Source organism: Dermacentor silvarum, chromosome 1, assembly GCF_013339745.2.
Source record: "Dermacentor silvarum isolate Dsil-2018 chromosome 1, BIME_Dsil_1.4, whole genome shotgun sequence".
In the NCBI taxonomy this organism is placed as follows: domain Eukaryota; kingdom Metazoa; phylum Arthropoda; class Arachnida; order Ixodida; family Ixodidae; genus Dermacentor; species Dermacentor silvarum.
Genome location: NC_051154.1, coordinates 206,908,253 through 206,922,657, shown reverse-complemented (window position 1 = coordinate 206,922,657; position 14,405 = coordinate 206,908,253). Strand labels below are relative to the sequence as shown.

General features: G+C 49.7%; 2 protein-coding genes across 3 annotated transcripts in view; one reads left to right on the top strand and one right to left on the bottom strand.

Moving 5' to 3' along the window:
* LOC119436688 (60S ribosomal protein L28) overlaps positions 1 to 14,405 on the top strand; it is a 420,941-nt gene that overhangs the window by 157,525 nt on the left and 249,011 nt on the right. The gene's annotated exons all lie outside the window — the stretch shown is intronic.
* LOC119436691 (GTPase-activating protein and VPS9 domain-containing protein 1) overlaps positions 1 to 14,405 on the bottom strand; it is a 261,172-nt gene that overhangs the window by 184,967 nt on the left and 61,800 nt on the right. The window lies entirely within an intron of this gene.

The window sequence follows — 14,405 nt, the reverse complement described above, 5'->3', positions numbered from 1 at the left end:
GTGCTCAGACATGTAGTGAGCTGAGACTTTCACAGTGCTCAGCCATGGAGTGGGCTTCCATATTTGAAGCCACTGTAAATATGTACCATAAACCCTTTTTTCTATCGCTCATACTCCCGGACGTACTCATCCCTTTGGATGAAGGATCAGCGCACAAACGCTACCCCAAGTCCCAACAGTGGTCGAAATTTCCGGAGCCCTCCACTAAGGCGTCTCTCATAATCATATCGTGGTTTTGGGACATTAAACACCAACAATTACCAATTAAGAACTGTGTTTTTACGGCTGTTTGAAAAATCTAAATCCCGGAATAACTTCACTTAACTTTCTTGCTTGATTTTCAGCAGGTGCCTGTGGTTCACGCTACACATTCAGCTGAAGCCGTCTACGTTCCCGGTAGAGAACAGAGAGAACGTCTTCTGGGCGGACTTGAATTTCACGGTGGATGTTTAGAAGAGCGATGGCAACCAATCTTTCATTTGTTGTTGAAGCTCTCAGGTATTTCTTTAGGTGACTCAGCGATGAAAAAGAGCGGTCTGCTTCAGCTGTGCTCATGGGCAGAGTAGCCAGAATTTTTAAACGACGGTGCATGTTTGTGAAGAATACATCCGGGCAATTGGGAACCGCTTGCATTTCAGGCATTTTGGGCGTTTCTCACTTCTCGCTCTTCCATTTCGCAGCCCACACTGCCAACTCCCCTTGCAGTTCCGAAGCTGAGATTACGTTTGAGTACAAAGTTCCAAACTCCTCGGCAATGGGAAGAGTAGCAGCTTCGGGTATATCCTGTGGTAGAAGGGAAGAAGGCATCTTCAAGGTGTGCCAATGCCTTTTAAACCACTCATTCAACTGGCTTATTAGGTAGTCCAGAAAAGGCAGAAACACCTAAAGCCTGAAGTGCTCTTCAATGCTAGCCACTGGCACGTTATGGCGATGAAGCTGCCTACCTGTGACCCGCGGCATTCTCATTTCAACATCTGCGGCCTCGGCAGCCTTTACAGAGGCATTGAATATGTCATTAAAGCCAGACTCCCGCATCTGGAGCACCGCAGACTCACCGTCGTTGACATACATGAAGGCAGCGGCCAGGTCAAGTGAGCTAGACTGAAGCAATCTCGAAAGCGGAAGCGTTAACGAGAGTACTTTGGCGGCGATGTGTACACCGACAATGAAAGTGGAAGTAAAAACACAAGTGAGCAATTGGTGTGCTTTTGCCGATGTGCCACCGGGAGCTCCATCCTGAAGAGTTTCAAGGGCTGAAACAATCAGATTGAAAAGCTCCACGAACGTTTGCACAGCCTCGTGACGCTCTACCCAACGTGTTTCGCATAATGAATAAAGCTGTTGCTTATGTACTCCTGAATATATTTTTACTTAATTTCTACGCAAGCGAACGCGGGAGGGGTCCCATGTCTTTGATATTGCCACGAGACAGTGAAGGGGCTGCTACTGTTGGTGGGACGAAGACGACGGCGACGAAGTGGCCAGAGGCGCGCGACAGCCTTGCATCCATCGCCGCTGCTTGTCCAAACCTTGGATATAGCAATACTCCCTAAATAAACGTTATTCCCGTAACATCTTTTGGTGGAGGTGCTGGGTAAACCTGTCAACGTGCCGGCTCCGACAACCAAGCACGGAACTTGAAGCGGTCGCCGTCTTCGTTGCTCCGCGATGACCAGTGAAGTGGCGACGGTGCAGCAGCCACCGGCTCCTGTGATTCTTTTGCACCCACAAGACCCGGGAACATATACGAACGCCTCAGCAACTGCAACAGGTGGGACCCTACGGTTATGTTAGCCAACGTGATATTCTATCTGAAAGGAACGGCACGCGTGTGGTACCGGACGCATGAAGAAGATCTTACAAGTTGGGACGCTTGCAAGGCGAAGCTGCGCGAGTTGCTCGGCAGATCATTTGGCCAACAGCAGGCCGCTAAAAAGGAGTTGGGATCTCGTATCGAGATGACCACTGAATCATACATTTCACACATACAGGACATGCTGGGCCTTTGTCGAAAAGTTGACGCACAGATGGCCGAAGATGACAAGATATCGCATATTTTGAAAGGAATAGCTGACGACGCGTTTAGTCTACTGGTGTGTAAGGACTGTATGACGGTCGACGCCATAGTTAAGGAATGCCAACGCTTTGAACAAGCGAAGAGTCGCCGCATCACCCGCCAGTTCCTTCGGCTACCTAACACTGCTGCCACATCATCATGCGAAGACCCACCGACGCCTGCACTGGCTACAGCGTCAGAAGATGTAACGCGTATTGTCCGCCGTGAACTCGAAGCTCTAGCTCCTACGGCCGCTCTTCCAGACGTTCAGTCAGCCAACCTGCCCACCGTGTCACTCATACAAGCAGTCGTCCGCCAGGAGTTCGCGAACATGGGATTATCATCGGCCGTCTGTTCCATCCGTACATCCAAACGTACCCCTGCAAATGTCCAGGTCTACCCTTCGCGCTACAGAAACCCAGCTGACTGGAGGACGGCAGACGACCGACCCATATGTTTCAACTGCTCTCGCGTTGGACACATTGCCCGTCACTGCCGCAGTAGCTGGTCGTCGCCTTCAAACTGGAGCGCTGGATCTTGGCGTCGTCCTGGAGGCAACATTCGACGGTTTTCCCCTCGCTCTGATCCACATGCTTCCGATGCTTCCGATGCCGCCGTTCCACACTCCAGGTTTAGCCGCTCACCGTCCCCACAAGGCCGTCGATCTCGATCGCCGCGACCTCATCGTCCCCTGCAGGGCCTGGCACCTACGCTCCGGAAAACTAAGCCGTGCAGCTCCCGGAGGTGACGCTGCATCAGTGACCCGATATACAAATCGTCTGTTGACTGTACCTACACGCCGAAACCTTCTGGACATTCAAGTGGACGACGTCACCGTTACGGCCCTCATAGACACCGGAGCGCAGATTTCAATAATGAGCGCTGCTCTCCGTACTCAGCTCCGCAAAGTGATTACGCCCGAAATTCAGAGCACAGTACAGGTCACTGATGGCAGCTCGTCTGCCGTTCTTGGTATGTGCACCGCCAGAGTGTGCATTGCTGGCCATCAGACCATTGGTTTGTTTGCCGTGCTTGCGCAGTGTCCCCACGACGTGATCCTCGGCCTAGACTTTCTCTCGACGCACTCAGCCCTTATCAACTGCTCCACAGGTGTCCTTCAACTGGAACTCCCTTTTGACGCCCACGTACTATCGGACACTCCCAGCCGCTTATGTTCTGTCGAGTTCCACCACCTGCCACCGTAAGCCTCCACGTACATCACATTAAGTCCCTCTCCTCCTGTGTGCGATGGTGAATACGTTGTTTCCCCGATCCTCGACGTGGTCCTGATGCACTCTGTCATTCTCCTGCACACTGTGGTTACCATACGCGACAACAAAACCTGCCTGCCGCTTTTGAACTTTGGTCTTTCTACCCATGTGCTACGCACGTGCTACCTGCTGGTATCGCGCTTGCCACCATGTCGTCGTTGCAGGAATGTGCGATTTCTGTGTTAGCCGTCGACGGCCCTCGAACTGTTTCCGGCTCTCTCACAGCCACCTCGTCGCTATGTGCCAATTTCAAGAAAATGATATCAGCCAACCTCCCGCATACGCAAGCAGAAGATCTTCGCCGGGTCTTGCTGTCGTATTCCGATATCTTTGATCTCGAAAATCGCCCTTTAGGCCAGACAACAGTTGTTCAGCACTCCATCCACACCGGTGATGCTCAACCGGTTCACCGGCGCCCTTATCGCGTTTCTGCTGCAGAACGCGCCATAATCCAAAAGGAAGTCGATAAAATGCTGGCCAAGAACATCATCGAACCGTCCTCAAGTCCTTGGGCCACTCCTGTTGTGCTGGTCAAGAAAAAGGACAACACCTGGTGATTTTGAGTTGATTATCGACACATCAACAAGATCACGAAAAAGGACGTCTATCCCTTGCCCCGTATCGACGACGCGCTCGACTGTCTTCACGGCGCCCAATATTTCTCATCTATTGACCTTCGCTCAGGTTATTGGCAGATTGCTGTTGACCCACTGGACCGCGAAAAAACCGCATTCGTAACTACCAATGGCCTCTATCACTTTAAAGTGATGCCTTTCGGCCTTCGCAATGCGCCGGCCACATTCGAGCGCATGATGGATTCGCTTTTTCGTGGCTTGAAATGGTCAACCTGCTTGTGCTACCTTGAAGATGTCATTGTTTTTTCGCCAACATTTGACAGCCATCTTCAACGCGCCTCTTCGCCATTCTCGAGGTATTCCACAATGCCGGTCTCCAACTCAACACCTCAAAATGCCGTTTCGGACGCCGTGAAATAACCGTACTTGGCCATCTCGTCAACGCGACAGGTGTCCAGTCCGATCCTGAAAAAGTTCTCGCAGTGAAGCATTTTCCTGTACCTTGTTCGGCCAAAGATGTACTAAGTTTTTTAGGATTATGCTCCTATTTCCGACGTTTTATTCGTAATTTCACCGACATTGCGCGTCCCCTAACTGCGCTCCTCAAAAAAGATGTTGCTTTTACATGGGGCTCACCCCAAGCTGCTGCCTTTTCGGCGCTTATAATGCCCTCACGACTTCCCCTATTTTAGTGCATTTTGATCCGACTGCACCGACAGAACTTCGCACAGATGCCAGCGGCCATGGAATCGGTGCCGTCCTCGCTCAGCGTCAGAGCGGCCACGACTGTGTTATCCCGTACGCCAGCTCCCAACAAACCTCTTAACAATATTCCCGTAACATATGCATGTATAGCGTCTGCTCAAACTACCAATATTAATTATCGGTCACGTCTCGTAGAGGAGACGTGACCCCCCCCCCCCCCCCCACACGGAAAAAATTTCTGGCTGCGCCCTGGTGTTCATGTAGCACTGACTTACACTGCTAGTCAGGTGTTATCATGTACAAGCGTGCAAAAATCGTGAAACAAGACAAATGCAACAGCTCGCACACGAGACCGTCACTGGAAGCGCGCCGCGCAGCAAAACAAGCAAGAAAAAAAAAGAAAAGAAGAAGGCGGGGCCTGTGACGTATGTGTTACGCGATCCTCGAGCTCCAGTATGGGAGAATTTCACCTACGGAGGCTAGACAGGGCAAGTGGAGAGAGTCTTTGTTGGCGGTGATGCTCGCCTCCTGAAATCATGTGTTCGCGGCACTGAAATATTTCTATCTCGGCTATTAATGAACCAATTGGAAAAATTCTTGCGGTATAACACTCCCAAGAGGGCACATAACACCTTTCAGTTAATAACCAAAATTTGCGATGTGGCCTGGTAAGGGGTCCCTTACAGTTTTCTAGGTACGCACGCCGGCCACGTACCTAAAAAAACTGCGTAGTTGCCATCCATGATCACATTGATAGCAGCTGCAGTTTCTTACACAGTTGTTGCAGCGAATGGTAGTTTCATTCTGACTCGGTGCGTGCTTTGGCCGCGTGCCTTCAACACCGCAATATCGCCATTCATAATCACATCAAAGTGGCAGCATTTTCCTCCGCAGCGGTTGCGGCAAACAGTTGCTTCGTTTTGGCTCGGTGCAAAGCTATCAAGAATAAAAAGCACCGGCTATATCGCGATGAACGGACAATCTGTTGGCGATCAGCTCACTAGTAAAAAAATAATCGGGATGTGCGCGCGGTAGAGCAAAGTGTGTCACAAATGGAGGCACGTGCGGCAGCCATGCTGCGAAGGAAGTCGCGAGGCCACGATCGCCGCTGCAAGAGCCGATGAGTCGAGAGATGACGAGAATTGCAGCCTCCGCACTGATTTTGTGCAAAATAGAAACAGGATTTGTTCATTCATTCACTAAATAAAAGCATGTTGATGTAGTAAGCATTTGCTTATCCCCTTCAGTCACGGTGTACACATTTGTGTATGCGACTTATTTTTGCCATTTCTGTGTTGTGGCAAGGAATAGACCCCAAAAACTAATCTTAGGGTAAATTAAACATTCTGCCAACTTCAAGTACCTTCATTTTACTTCGGAAGAAAATCTATCGCTACCGCAGACAGCTTTGGAGAAGGCACTACAGTCTTTAACGGGAGGTGTGATGTGGGACATTTCTGTAGCAATGGCGAAATAATTTTTTTTCTTTCTAGTAAAGCTTGCAACCAGTAATTAACTTGTGCTGTAAATTCGCACTAGTGATTCAGTTCTTTTTTATGAAGAAATGTTTCATTACAGAGTGCACAATAATTAGATACTTAATCACTCTGTAATTATGGTGAGTCATAAAATGAAGAGTCATTCTACCACCTTGACTTGCTCTTAATGGATTCTGCAGCACCTTGGCATAAAATTATGTAAATTTCATACATTTATCGACAGTCGATCATAATTCGTGACTGAAGGGGTCATTCTATTTGGGATACCCTCGATAATTTGACATTCGGTTAATTGGGGCATTTTTTCCGGTCCCGTGAAATCCGAATTAACAAGGTTTTACTGTATAGCTTCTGAAAGCACGATAGACATTACTGCATAGATAGTGTGAGATGCTATATGTGATTTACTGCAACATGAGTCACAGTGTGGAGTTGCCTAAGAAGGTCGAAAACAGTCAAGTATCGTACCTGTAGCAGTAGAGAAACCCCACGAACAAATGGTTGCACCTTTCAGGGGAGCACTACGCACAAACACTTCCTTTTTTTAATTTCTGGCTCGCTTGAAATGCACTTTGTCTTTAAAAAAAAAAATCTGATGCGGCTCGCTGGGCAGGCTGAACGGTTGCACACACAGCGCAACTGTTTCCGCAATTTTATCGCTCAAATCCTTGAGAACAATCAAAATAAGGTGATCGGCAGCAAGGACTTCTTTGGCTTCCACAAAACACCTCGATTTGATGCTACAACACATAAATGTGACCACAGCACCAAGCGAAAGAGCCGACATGAACCTGGATGTCATAGTCATCTTTGTTTACTTGCACAGCATTGCCAGATAAAGTAGCAGATTCTGGAGTTGCCATGAACAGCACTTGTACTGTGAATTCGCGCACGAACATGCCGGCTGCGTGTCCATTACAATAACAAAATTACACCGCTTAACTCTTTCCCTACCACGCCCAGTGGCCATCATTAGCCCCCTATCAATGGTTTGAAACGCCGATTTCGAGACCTTCCGCACCACTCATGGTCACACTGCACCATCCGACGTGAAGGAGGAGAAATATATGTTTTCATAAGAAGTTTGCTTTTTTCCCGCTTGATGGTGATTTTTGAATGTGCTCCAAAGTTTCGCAATCGTCAAAGTAGAAAGCAAAAATAAACGCCTCTGAAAGAAGTGCGCACGCTTCGAAAGATCGCGCATCTCGTGATTCCGCAGCATCTGCGGCTGATTTTGTCGATGGATAAAGTAGCAGCGAGTCAGAGGATGCCACCTTTTTTTGGAAAAAGCTGGCGACTTCATCGCCAGCTTCTTCGTCCACAACATCGTGCTTCGTCACAGTGCACCCGCTGCGCTCATTACTGATCGCGGTGCAGCATTTACAGCCGAGTTGTTGCAACAAGTCGTCACGCTGACGCATACTGACTACCGAAGGACCACAGCCTATCATCCCCAGATTAACGGCTTAACAGAGCGCCTGAACAGAACATTGGCCGACATGCTATCCATGTACATTGATGTGGAACACAAGATATGGGATGAAATTTTGCCATACGTGACGTTTGCTTACAATACCGCCGTGAAAGAGACCACCGAGTTTACACCATTCGAGCTCGTTTATGGACGTCGCGTTACAACCTCCTTAGACGCCATGCTCCCGGTAGACCATGGAACCACAAGGAATGACACCACTGAAGAGTTCGTCGACAAAGCAGAGGAAGCTCGCCACCGTGGGCTCTCGGAGAAATTGTTGCGCCGCTATTTCAGCCCCTACGAAGTTGTACCCCGCCTCAGTGATGTGAACTATGAGGTGGTGCCTCAAAGCTCTGATCCTAGTTCGAACCGACGCCGTCCCCGTGCTGAAGTCGTCCACGTAGTACGGATGAAGCCGTACTACGCACACGAGGGATAAGCAACCCTCACAAACCGCTTCAGCATTGTGTACATTCCTGTATGTTTTTTTTTTCTTTTCACGTTGGCACTCTTGCCCATATTGATCGCCCGCTGCCCTTGAAGTGACCAGGTCGGTCGCTTTTGAGAGGGGAGCAATGACACGAAATAAGTTGGCACGTGGTGACACTGGCCCCTTGAGGCGAGAACGACGAAGTTCGTGGTTGCGCGCATGCTCTCCGAGGTCCAGCCATTATTAAAGGCTGATGTGTTTTTTTGCTTATCTGTTGCTGGTCAACTATTCTAGCTGTACTAGCTGGGTGACAATATTACAGTAAAACCTATCTAATTCGAATTTCACGGGATTGAAAAAAAAATGCCCGAATTATGAGGGTATCCAGAAAACAATAGGCAAATGCTTACTACGTCAGCACGATTTTATTAGTGTAATGGATGAGCAAATCCTTTCGCTATTTTGCACAAAAGCAAACTGCATTTCTCGTCATCTCGTGACTGAGTGGCTCTCGCAGCGGCGATCAATCGAGGCCTCGCGACTTCCTTCGCAGCACGGCCATGGCGCGCGCCATCATTTGCGACACACTTTGCGCTATCGCGCGCACATCCCGATTATTCTTTCGTCAGTAAGCTGAACGACAACAGATTGCACGTCCATTGCGATGTAGCTAAAGCCCCTATATATAAAAAGTAGCGCCAACCACTTCCCTCCTCCTCCGTTCCATTATCGCGCTCGGCGCGGCCAGCGCGATCTGGGAGCGATATTGACGGTGGCGCCGCCTACGTCGGGCCTACCGTGGCAGACGACAGCTAACGTGCTACCAGAGGAAATCCGCGGAAAACTTAGATCGCGCCCTGTGGAGAAGTTTTTGAGGCACGATTTCGCTTCGTCAGTCAGTAACTGGCCTTAATAATACCGTTTTGGAAGTAGCAACGCGACGATGCGAGACGGCGCAAATACCAAGTGTGCAGCAAGCGTGTGTGTAAGGGGTTCGTGTGGAAAGGGAAAGGTTGACGCTATCTTCTGCAGCCCTTGAGGGAGCATGGCTCAGCGCCAACAGCAAGCGTTTTCGCTCGCCGGATGGTAAACAAAAAAAGCCTTTTGCCCTCGCCTTGCCGGTTGCGGCAACTTAAGGCGCAGCAGCATGCCATCATAACGAAGTTCTTGTCCCTAACACGTTTGATCCGTTTGTGCGTACAGCACTTTCGTCGCACAGGCCCGAGAATGGCGGTCGGAGCGCGCTGGAATTTGAATTGAACAACTTTATTGAGGGTCCTGCGAAGTTAAGTCGGGGCGGGCCTTAGACCCGACTTCATATTCGGAGTGCATTAAGGGTCTAGCCTGTGGGGATGCGCGACTCTCATGCGTCCCCTGATGTTGTTTTCCCCACATGGCTCCCATAATCCGGCTTCGCCGCGTAGCTTTACGGCGGCGGAGTTGCGGCGCATTGTGAGAGATGGCGCGAGTGTCGCGATGCTAACGCCACCGAACGGCGGGGTGATTTGGGAGAAAAAGGTCGAAGGCTCTTTGGCTTGGGATCGGCGACCAACACGCACGAACGCTTCGCGCATGTGCCGGCCTGCTTCGCGCGACCGTCGCGCGAGGCTAAGAGCAGGACACCGGTATGGACGAACACGGATTGTTCAAGCGCGCCACCGTTCGCGTGACTGTACACGTGAACGACTAGGCGATGGTGTCATAGCATGGGGCGAACGTATTCGCTCACTATCGGGTCGCGGTGAGTCGGACTTCCTTGATTTGTCGCGCGCCCGTGTGAATGTTCTATTGGTTGTAATTCGGCTAGTGTGCATTAGTGTATGAAAGGTGCAATAAATGCCCTTTTGATTGTTTGCACTACTGTGTTGTCGTTCCTTTCTCCCAAGAGCACATTTGAGACCCCACAAGCCTCATTAGTGTATCTTGTTCTGAGCTCGTTCAGGAGTTCGTCGTTGCTTCCTTTGTATTCATGTATTATCTTATTAACTTTTTGCCTATGTGCCTTTTTGGTCTCCTCTGGATCCAGTAGGAACCTGAGGAGATTCCACGTCCTGGCTAACCCCAGCTGATTTTCCATGGTGTTAAACGTCTCTTCCCATTGTGACTTGCAAAGCTGTAACGTGTACTCCTCGATGTCTCTATTTAGTTTGGCTATTCTCCTACGTAGAGTCCTATTGTGTCGTTGTACCTTCCATCTGGCTTGGAGGCTACGTTTAGCCTCCCACATGTGTAGGAGCTTACTGTCTAAGACCTCGAGGTTTGCCTCGGGCGGGACCTCGTGCGTTGCCGCCGCAACGTCCTGCCTCAGCGTTTCGGTCGATCTTTCGATATCGTCTATGTTTTCCAAGGAGTTACTCTCCTCTTTCCTGATCTGCCTGAACTTGTCCCACTCGACTAGTTTGAGTCGCTTGCTTTTCGTCTTGCGCAGTCCCGCGGTGAATTGAATCTCTACAACGGTGTGATCGCTGCCCAAGTCCTCTTGTGTGTTAGTCCATCATACATTTCCTATGTTTTTAACAAACGCGAGGTCGGGTGAGGTGTCAGCACAAACACTATTCCCTCTTCGCGTAGGCGTAGAGGGGTCGGTAACGAGAGTGAGACCTTCCTGTTGCGCGTCCTCCCGAAGATTCTTGCCTTTCGGGGTGGTGTATTTATAGCCCCACGCTGCATGATGAGCGTTGAAGTCTCCCGCCACAAGGAGAGCCTGGTTACCCGCAATACCAGCCGCTTTCCTGAGTAAGACGCGGAAATGGTGGTTACCTCGAGGCCTACTGTACACGTTAAGAATAAAAAGACTGTCGTCCCGGTTCTTCGTTGGAACTATCTCCACTAACAAGTGTGGTATCGTGTCGTACTTTTTTCGTGTTGCATTACGGTCAGGTTGCGTTTGACTAGCGTAGCAACGGCCGGTTTGTCCCGAGGGGCGGTTTCGTGAAATGATCTATAACCTGATAATTAACCTTAACGTTAGTTTCCTGTAGTAGTATTACGTCTGGTTGCTCCTTGTTAATTAGGTACTGTTGCAGGCATCCCCGCTTTCTAGCATATCCCCTACAATTCCATTGCCAAATCATGTAAGTATTTGTGTCGTGTCTAGCCATAGTGCCTCTGAAATGTTGTGCTTTCCAGTGTTATCTATAGTCTATGTTTCCGCAGACCTGTGGTACGGTTTCCCTGTCGGTTTGATCGGTCCGCAGCTGCTAGCTGGTATCCTCCTCTCTGTGTTTTCGACCCTCATCTGGAGGGCCGTGAGTTGCTGCTGTATTTGCTGCATTGTAGTAGTGATCTGCTGCATCGCGTTGGTGAGTTGGCTAACCATATCTGCCATTTCCTTTTTACGAGCGCGCTGGAAAGAAAAAAAATATACAAAAGCGCAACGCGTGCTTCCATGTGACATGGATTGGCCAATGGGGGAGCGGAGGAGGCTGGGGCGACAGGAGGCGGCGAGGAGGAAATGCCGAGGTGAGCGGGGCGGCGCCAAGATCTAAGAATGGCGCTACTTTCTATATATAGGGGTTTTAGATGTAGCCAGTGCTCTTCATCCTTGACAGCTTTGCACCGAGTCAAACCGAAACAACTGTTTGTCGCAACCGCGGCCGCTATCGACGCGATTATGAACGGTGACTTTGCGGTGCCTAATGTTCCGAGATCATATCGCGCTGCCGCGCGGCGAGACGCGATTGCCACGGTGGACTTCATGGCAAGGCGCTGACGCACGGCAACTTGCCGCTTGCATAACGCGCGCGTTTTTGCCGCTAGTGTGACCGTACCCGGTCGACGCACGCACCAAGTCAGAACGAAACTACCGTTCACTGCAACAACTGCCACGCTAGCGGCAAAAACGCGCGCGTCATGCCGCAAGCGGCAAAAGCGGCAGGAATCGGGGGTTTTACGGCTTGCCAAGGGTGCCGAGAGCGACGAGGCTGACGTCACGCAGCCAATGGGAACCGGACCTCCGCCGCTCTGCGCCAGGTTATCAATCGACGATCGTCGTCTCTCGTGGTTCTATGGAGGGATTTCTGGACGCTGTCTGATCCCACTCTTTTCGCTCACGGTGACTCCGCGTTCCGAGAGCGCGCGGGATCATATCGCGCTATCGCGCGGCGAGACGCGATTGCCACGATGGACTTCGCGGCAAGGCGCTGACGCGCGGCAACTTGCCGCACGTGGCATGACGTGCGTTTTTGCCGCTAGCGTGGCCGAACCCGGCCTACGCACGCACACAGTCAGAACGAAACTACCGTTTGCTGCAACAACTGCAGACGAAATCGCGGTCGCTATCTATGAGATCATGGATGGCCACTACGCAGCTTTTTAAGCGCGCGGCCGACGTGCGTATGGAGTCAAAACGAAACTACTTTTTGCCGCAACCGCTGCGAAAGAAACCGCGGCAGCTATCGACGCGATGATGGGTGACGACTATGAAATCCCGCGGCCAACGCGTTGTTACGCGCGGCGGTAAACGCAATAAAGGCACGAATAGGCACGAAGCTAGGGTGGCTAACAAAGCGTTCCGTCGTTGCTGTCATTCACGTACGATTTCCGCTGCTGACTATGGCAATGCGGACTCCGCCGCTTCGTTTCAGTTGTGCGCTAGCGCCGTTTCTGCTCTTCTGCCTCACACATTTCCGGCTCTTTAATGCAAAAACGTACAGCCTTCGAGATTTATAGTTGATGTATGGCAGCCATGACGTGAAGCATAGCCTCCGAGATGTGTACCATCCGGCCAGGTATTTGGCTGCCTATTCGGGAGCGCCGAATAATTCGAAAATATCGAATACCTGAATTCGAATTGAAGCGAATAACGAATATAGAATTATTCAACCTAATATTCGACAATACCGTATGTTCGCCCATCCCTACATATAAGTTAGAATCCATACAAAACAGAGCCACCCGGTAAATTACTTGAAATTACAAGTTCTAGTTTTATAAAAATAAAACGAAACATTTCCCTTCAGTCCCTCGAAACTTGCTGTTTCATTGCCGTGCTTTGCCTACTTCATAATTACGTGCACAGTCTGTCACACACCCGTCTTCCCCTCGAACGACCACAACGAATGTCACAAAGGCTCTGAAATTATTTATCTTTCAAACGTATTTTTGTAAAAACAGAAACATTCAAATTATCTGTTTTACCTCATGCCATTTCTCTTTGGAATGATCTAAGATCGACTGTACATTATGATTTGTACTCCAGGTGGCGTTACTTTCCTTCAATTGCAGTCTTCACGCTGCAACCATAGAACCAGTTGTAGGCAGTTGTTTTGAGTCTGACATCAACCTTTCCCTCCCTCATTCTCTTTCATACACAGGAGATAATGTGTCTCGTTCAGTGCCGCCATTTGTCTTCAGGGCGTTTTCACTGCTAAACCCAAGAGCATGGAAACAACATGGACACAAAGACAGAAATGCACTCTTGGTATTAGCAATGGAATACCAACAAGTCCAAGCATCCACTAGGGTGTTTTCGCATTCTCATTGCACTGATGTGTCACGTATTGTACTCAAGATGGTCCAACCTACTCAAGCATGGCAGATTATTGTTTTTAATGCGATTAGCACTCTACGGGAACTTCACCCAGTTTTCTGTCTGTCTGCCCGTCCTCAGCTAACATCCTTCACGTCAACTTGGGTCACTGGGTAGTCAGTTCATGGTCTAATGGGTAGAGCATCAAGCTGTTGTGCTCAGAGAACTAGACTCGAAACCAACCATTGGACCAACTTGGGTGACTGGGTCTGTGACGTTGGGTATGTGCTGCTTTTCAATGAACCTTTCTGACGCTGACTTAGGTCACTGGGTATGTGCCACTGGGTAGGTGCTGCTCTTCCATGAGCCTCCTTCACACTAACTTGGATCACTGCATAAGTGGTCCTGAGTAGGTGCTGCTCTTCAATGAGAGAATATATATTTTAAAATTTCTCCGTTGTTTGGTGGAATCAAACCCACATCTGCATATAAATTCCATGCTATGTGTCTGCATATAAATCAGACAGTCTATGCGTTGACTTCGGGTTGCCAGCGCTAGACTGTGCAGCGGATCCAGAGGGAAGCAGGCAGCTGTACATGCCTCTTACATGACGAGTTTCGATGGTGGCAATATGGTGCGTCGCTACATTGCTTCAATGCTAATTGCATGCCCTTCGACACTGAAGCCCGAGATTTCTGCTAGAATTTCACATTCCACCCACGTTGCAATGAGGGTGGAATTGAACCTGTAACATCGTGCTCAGCAGCAGAATGCCAAAGTCATTGAGCCACCTTAGCAAGTTACTGCTTGGTCTAAATTAGGCGTCTTTAAATGCCATGCTCTCACTCACTTCACACAAACTTTAATTGTGCCCATTGACAGGCCATTGGATATAAATGCCTTGCTCTGACTTACTTCACACAA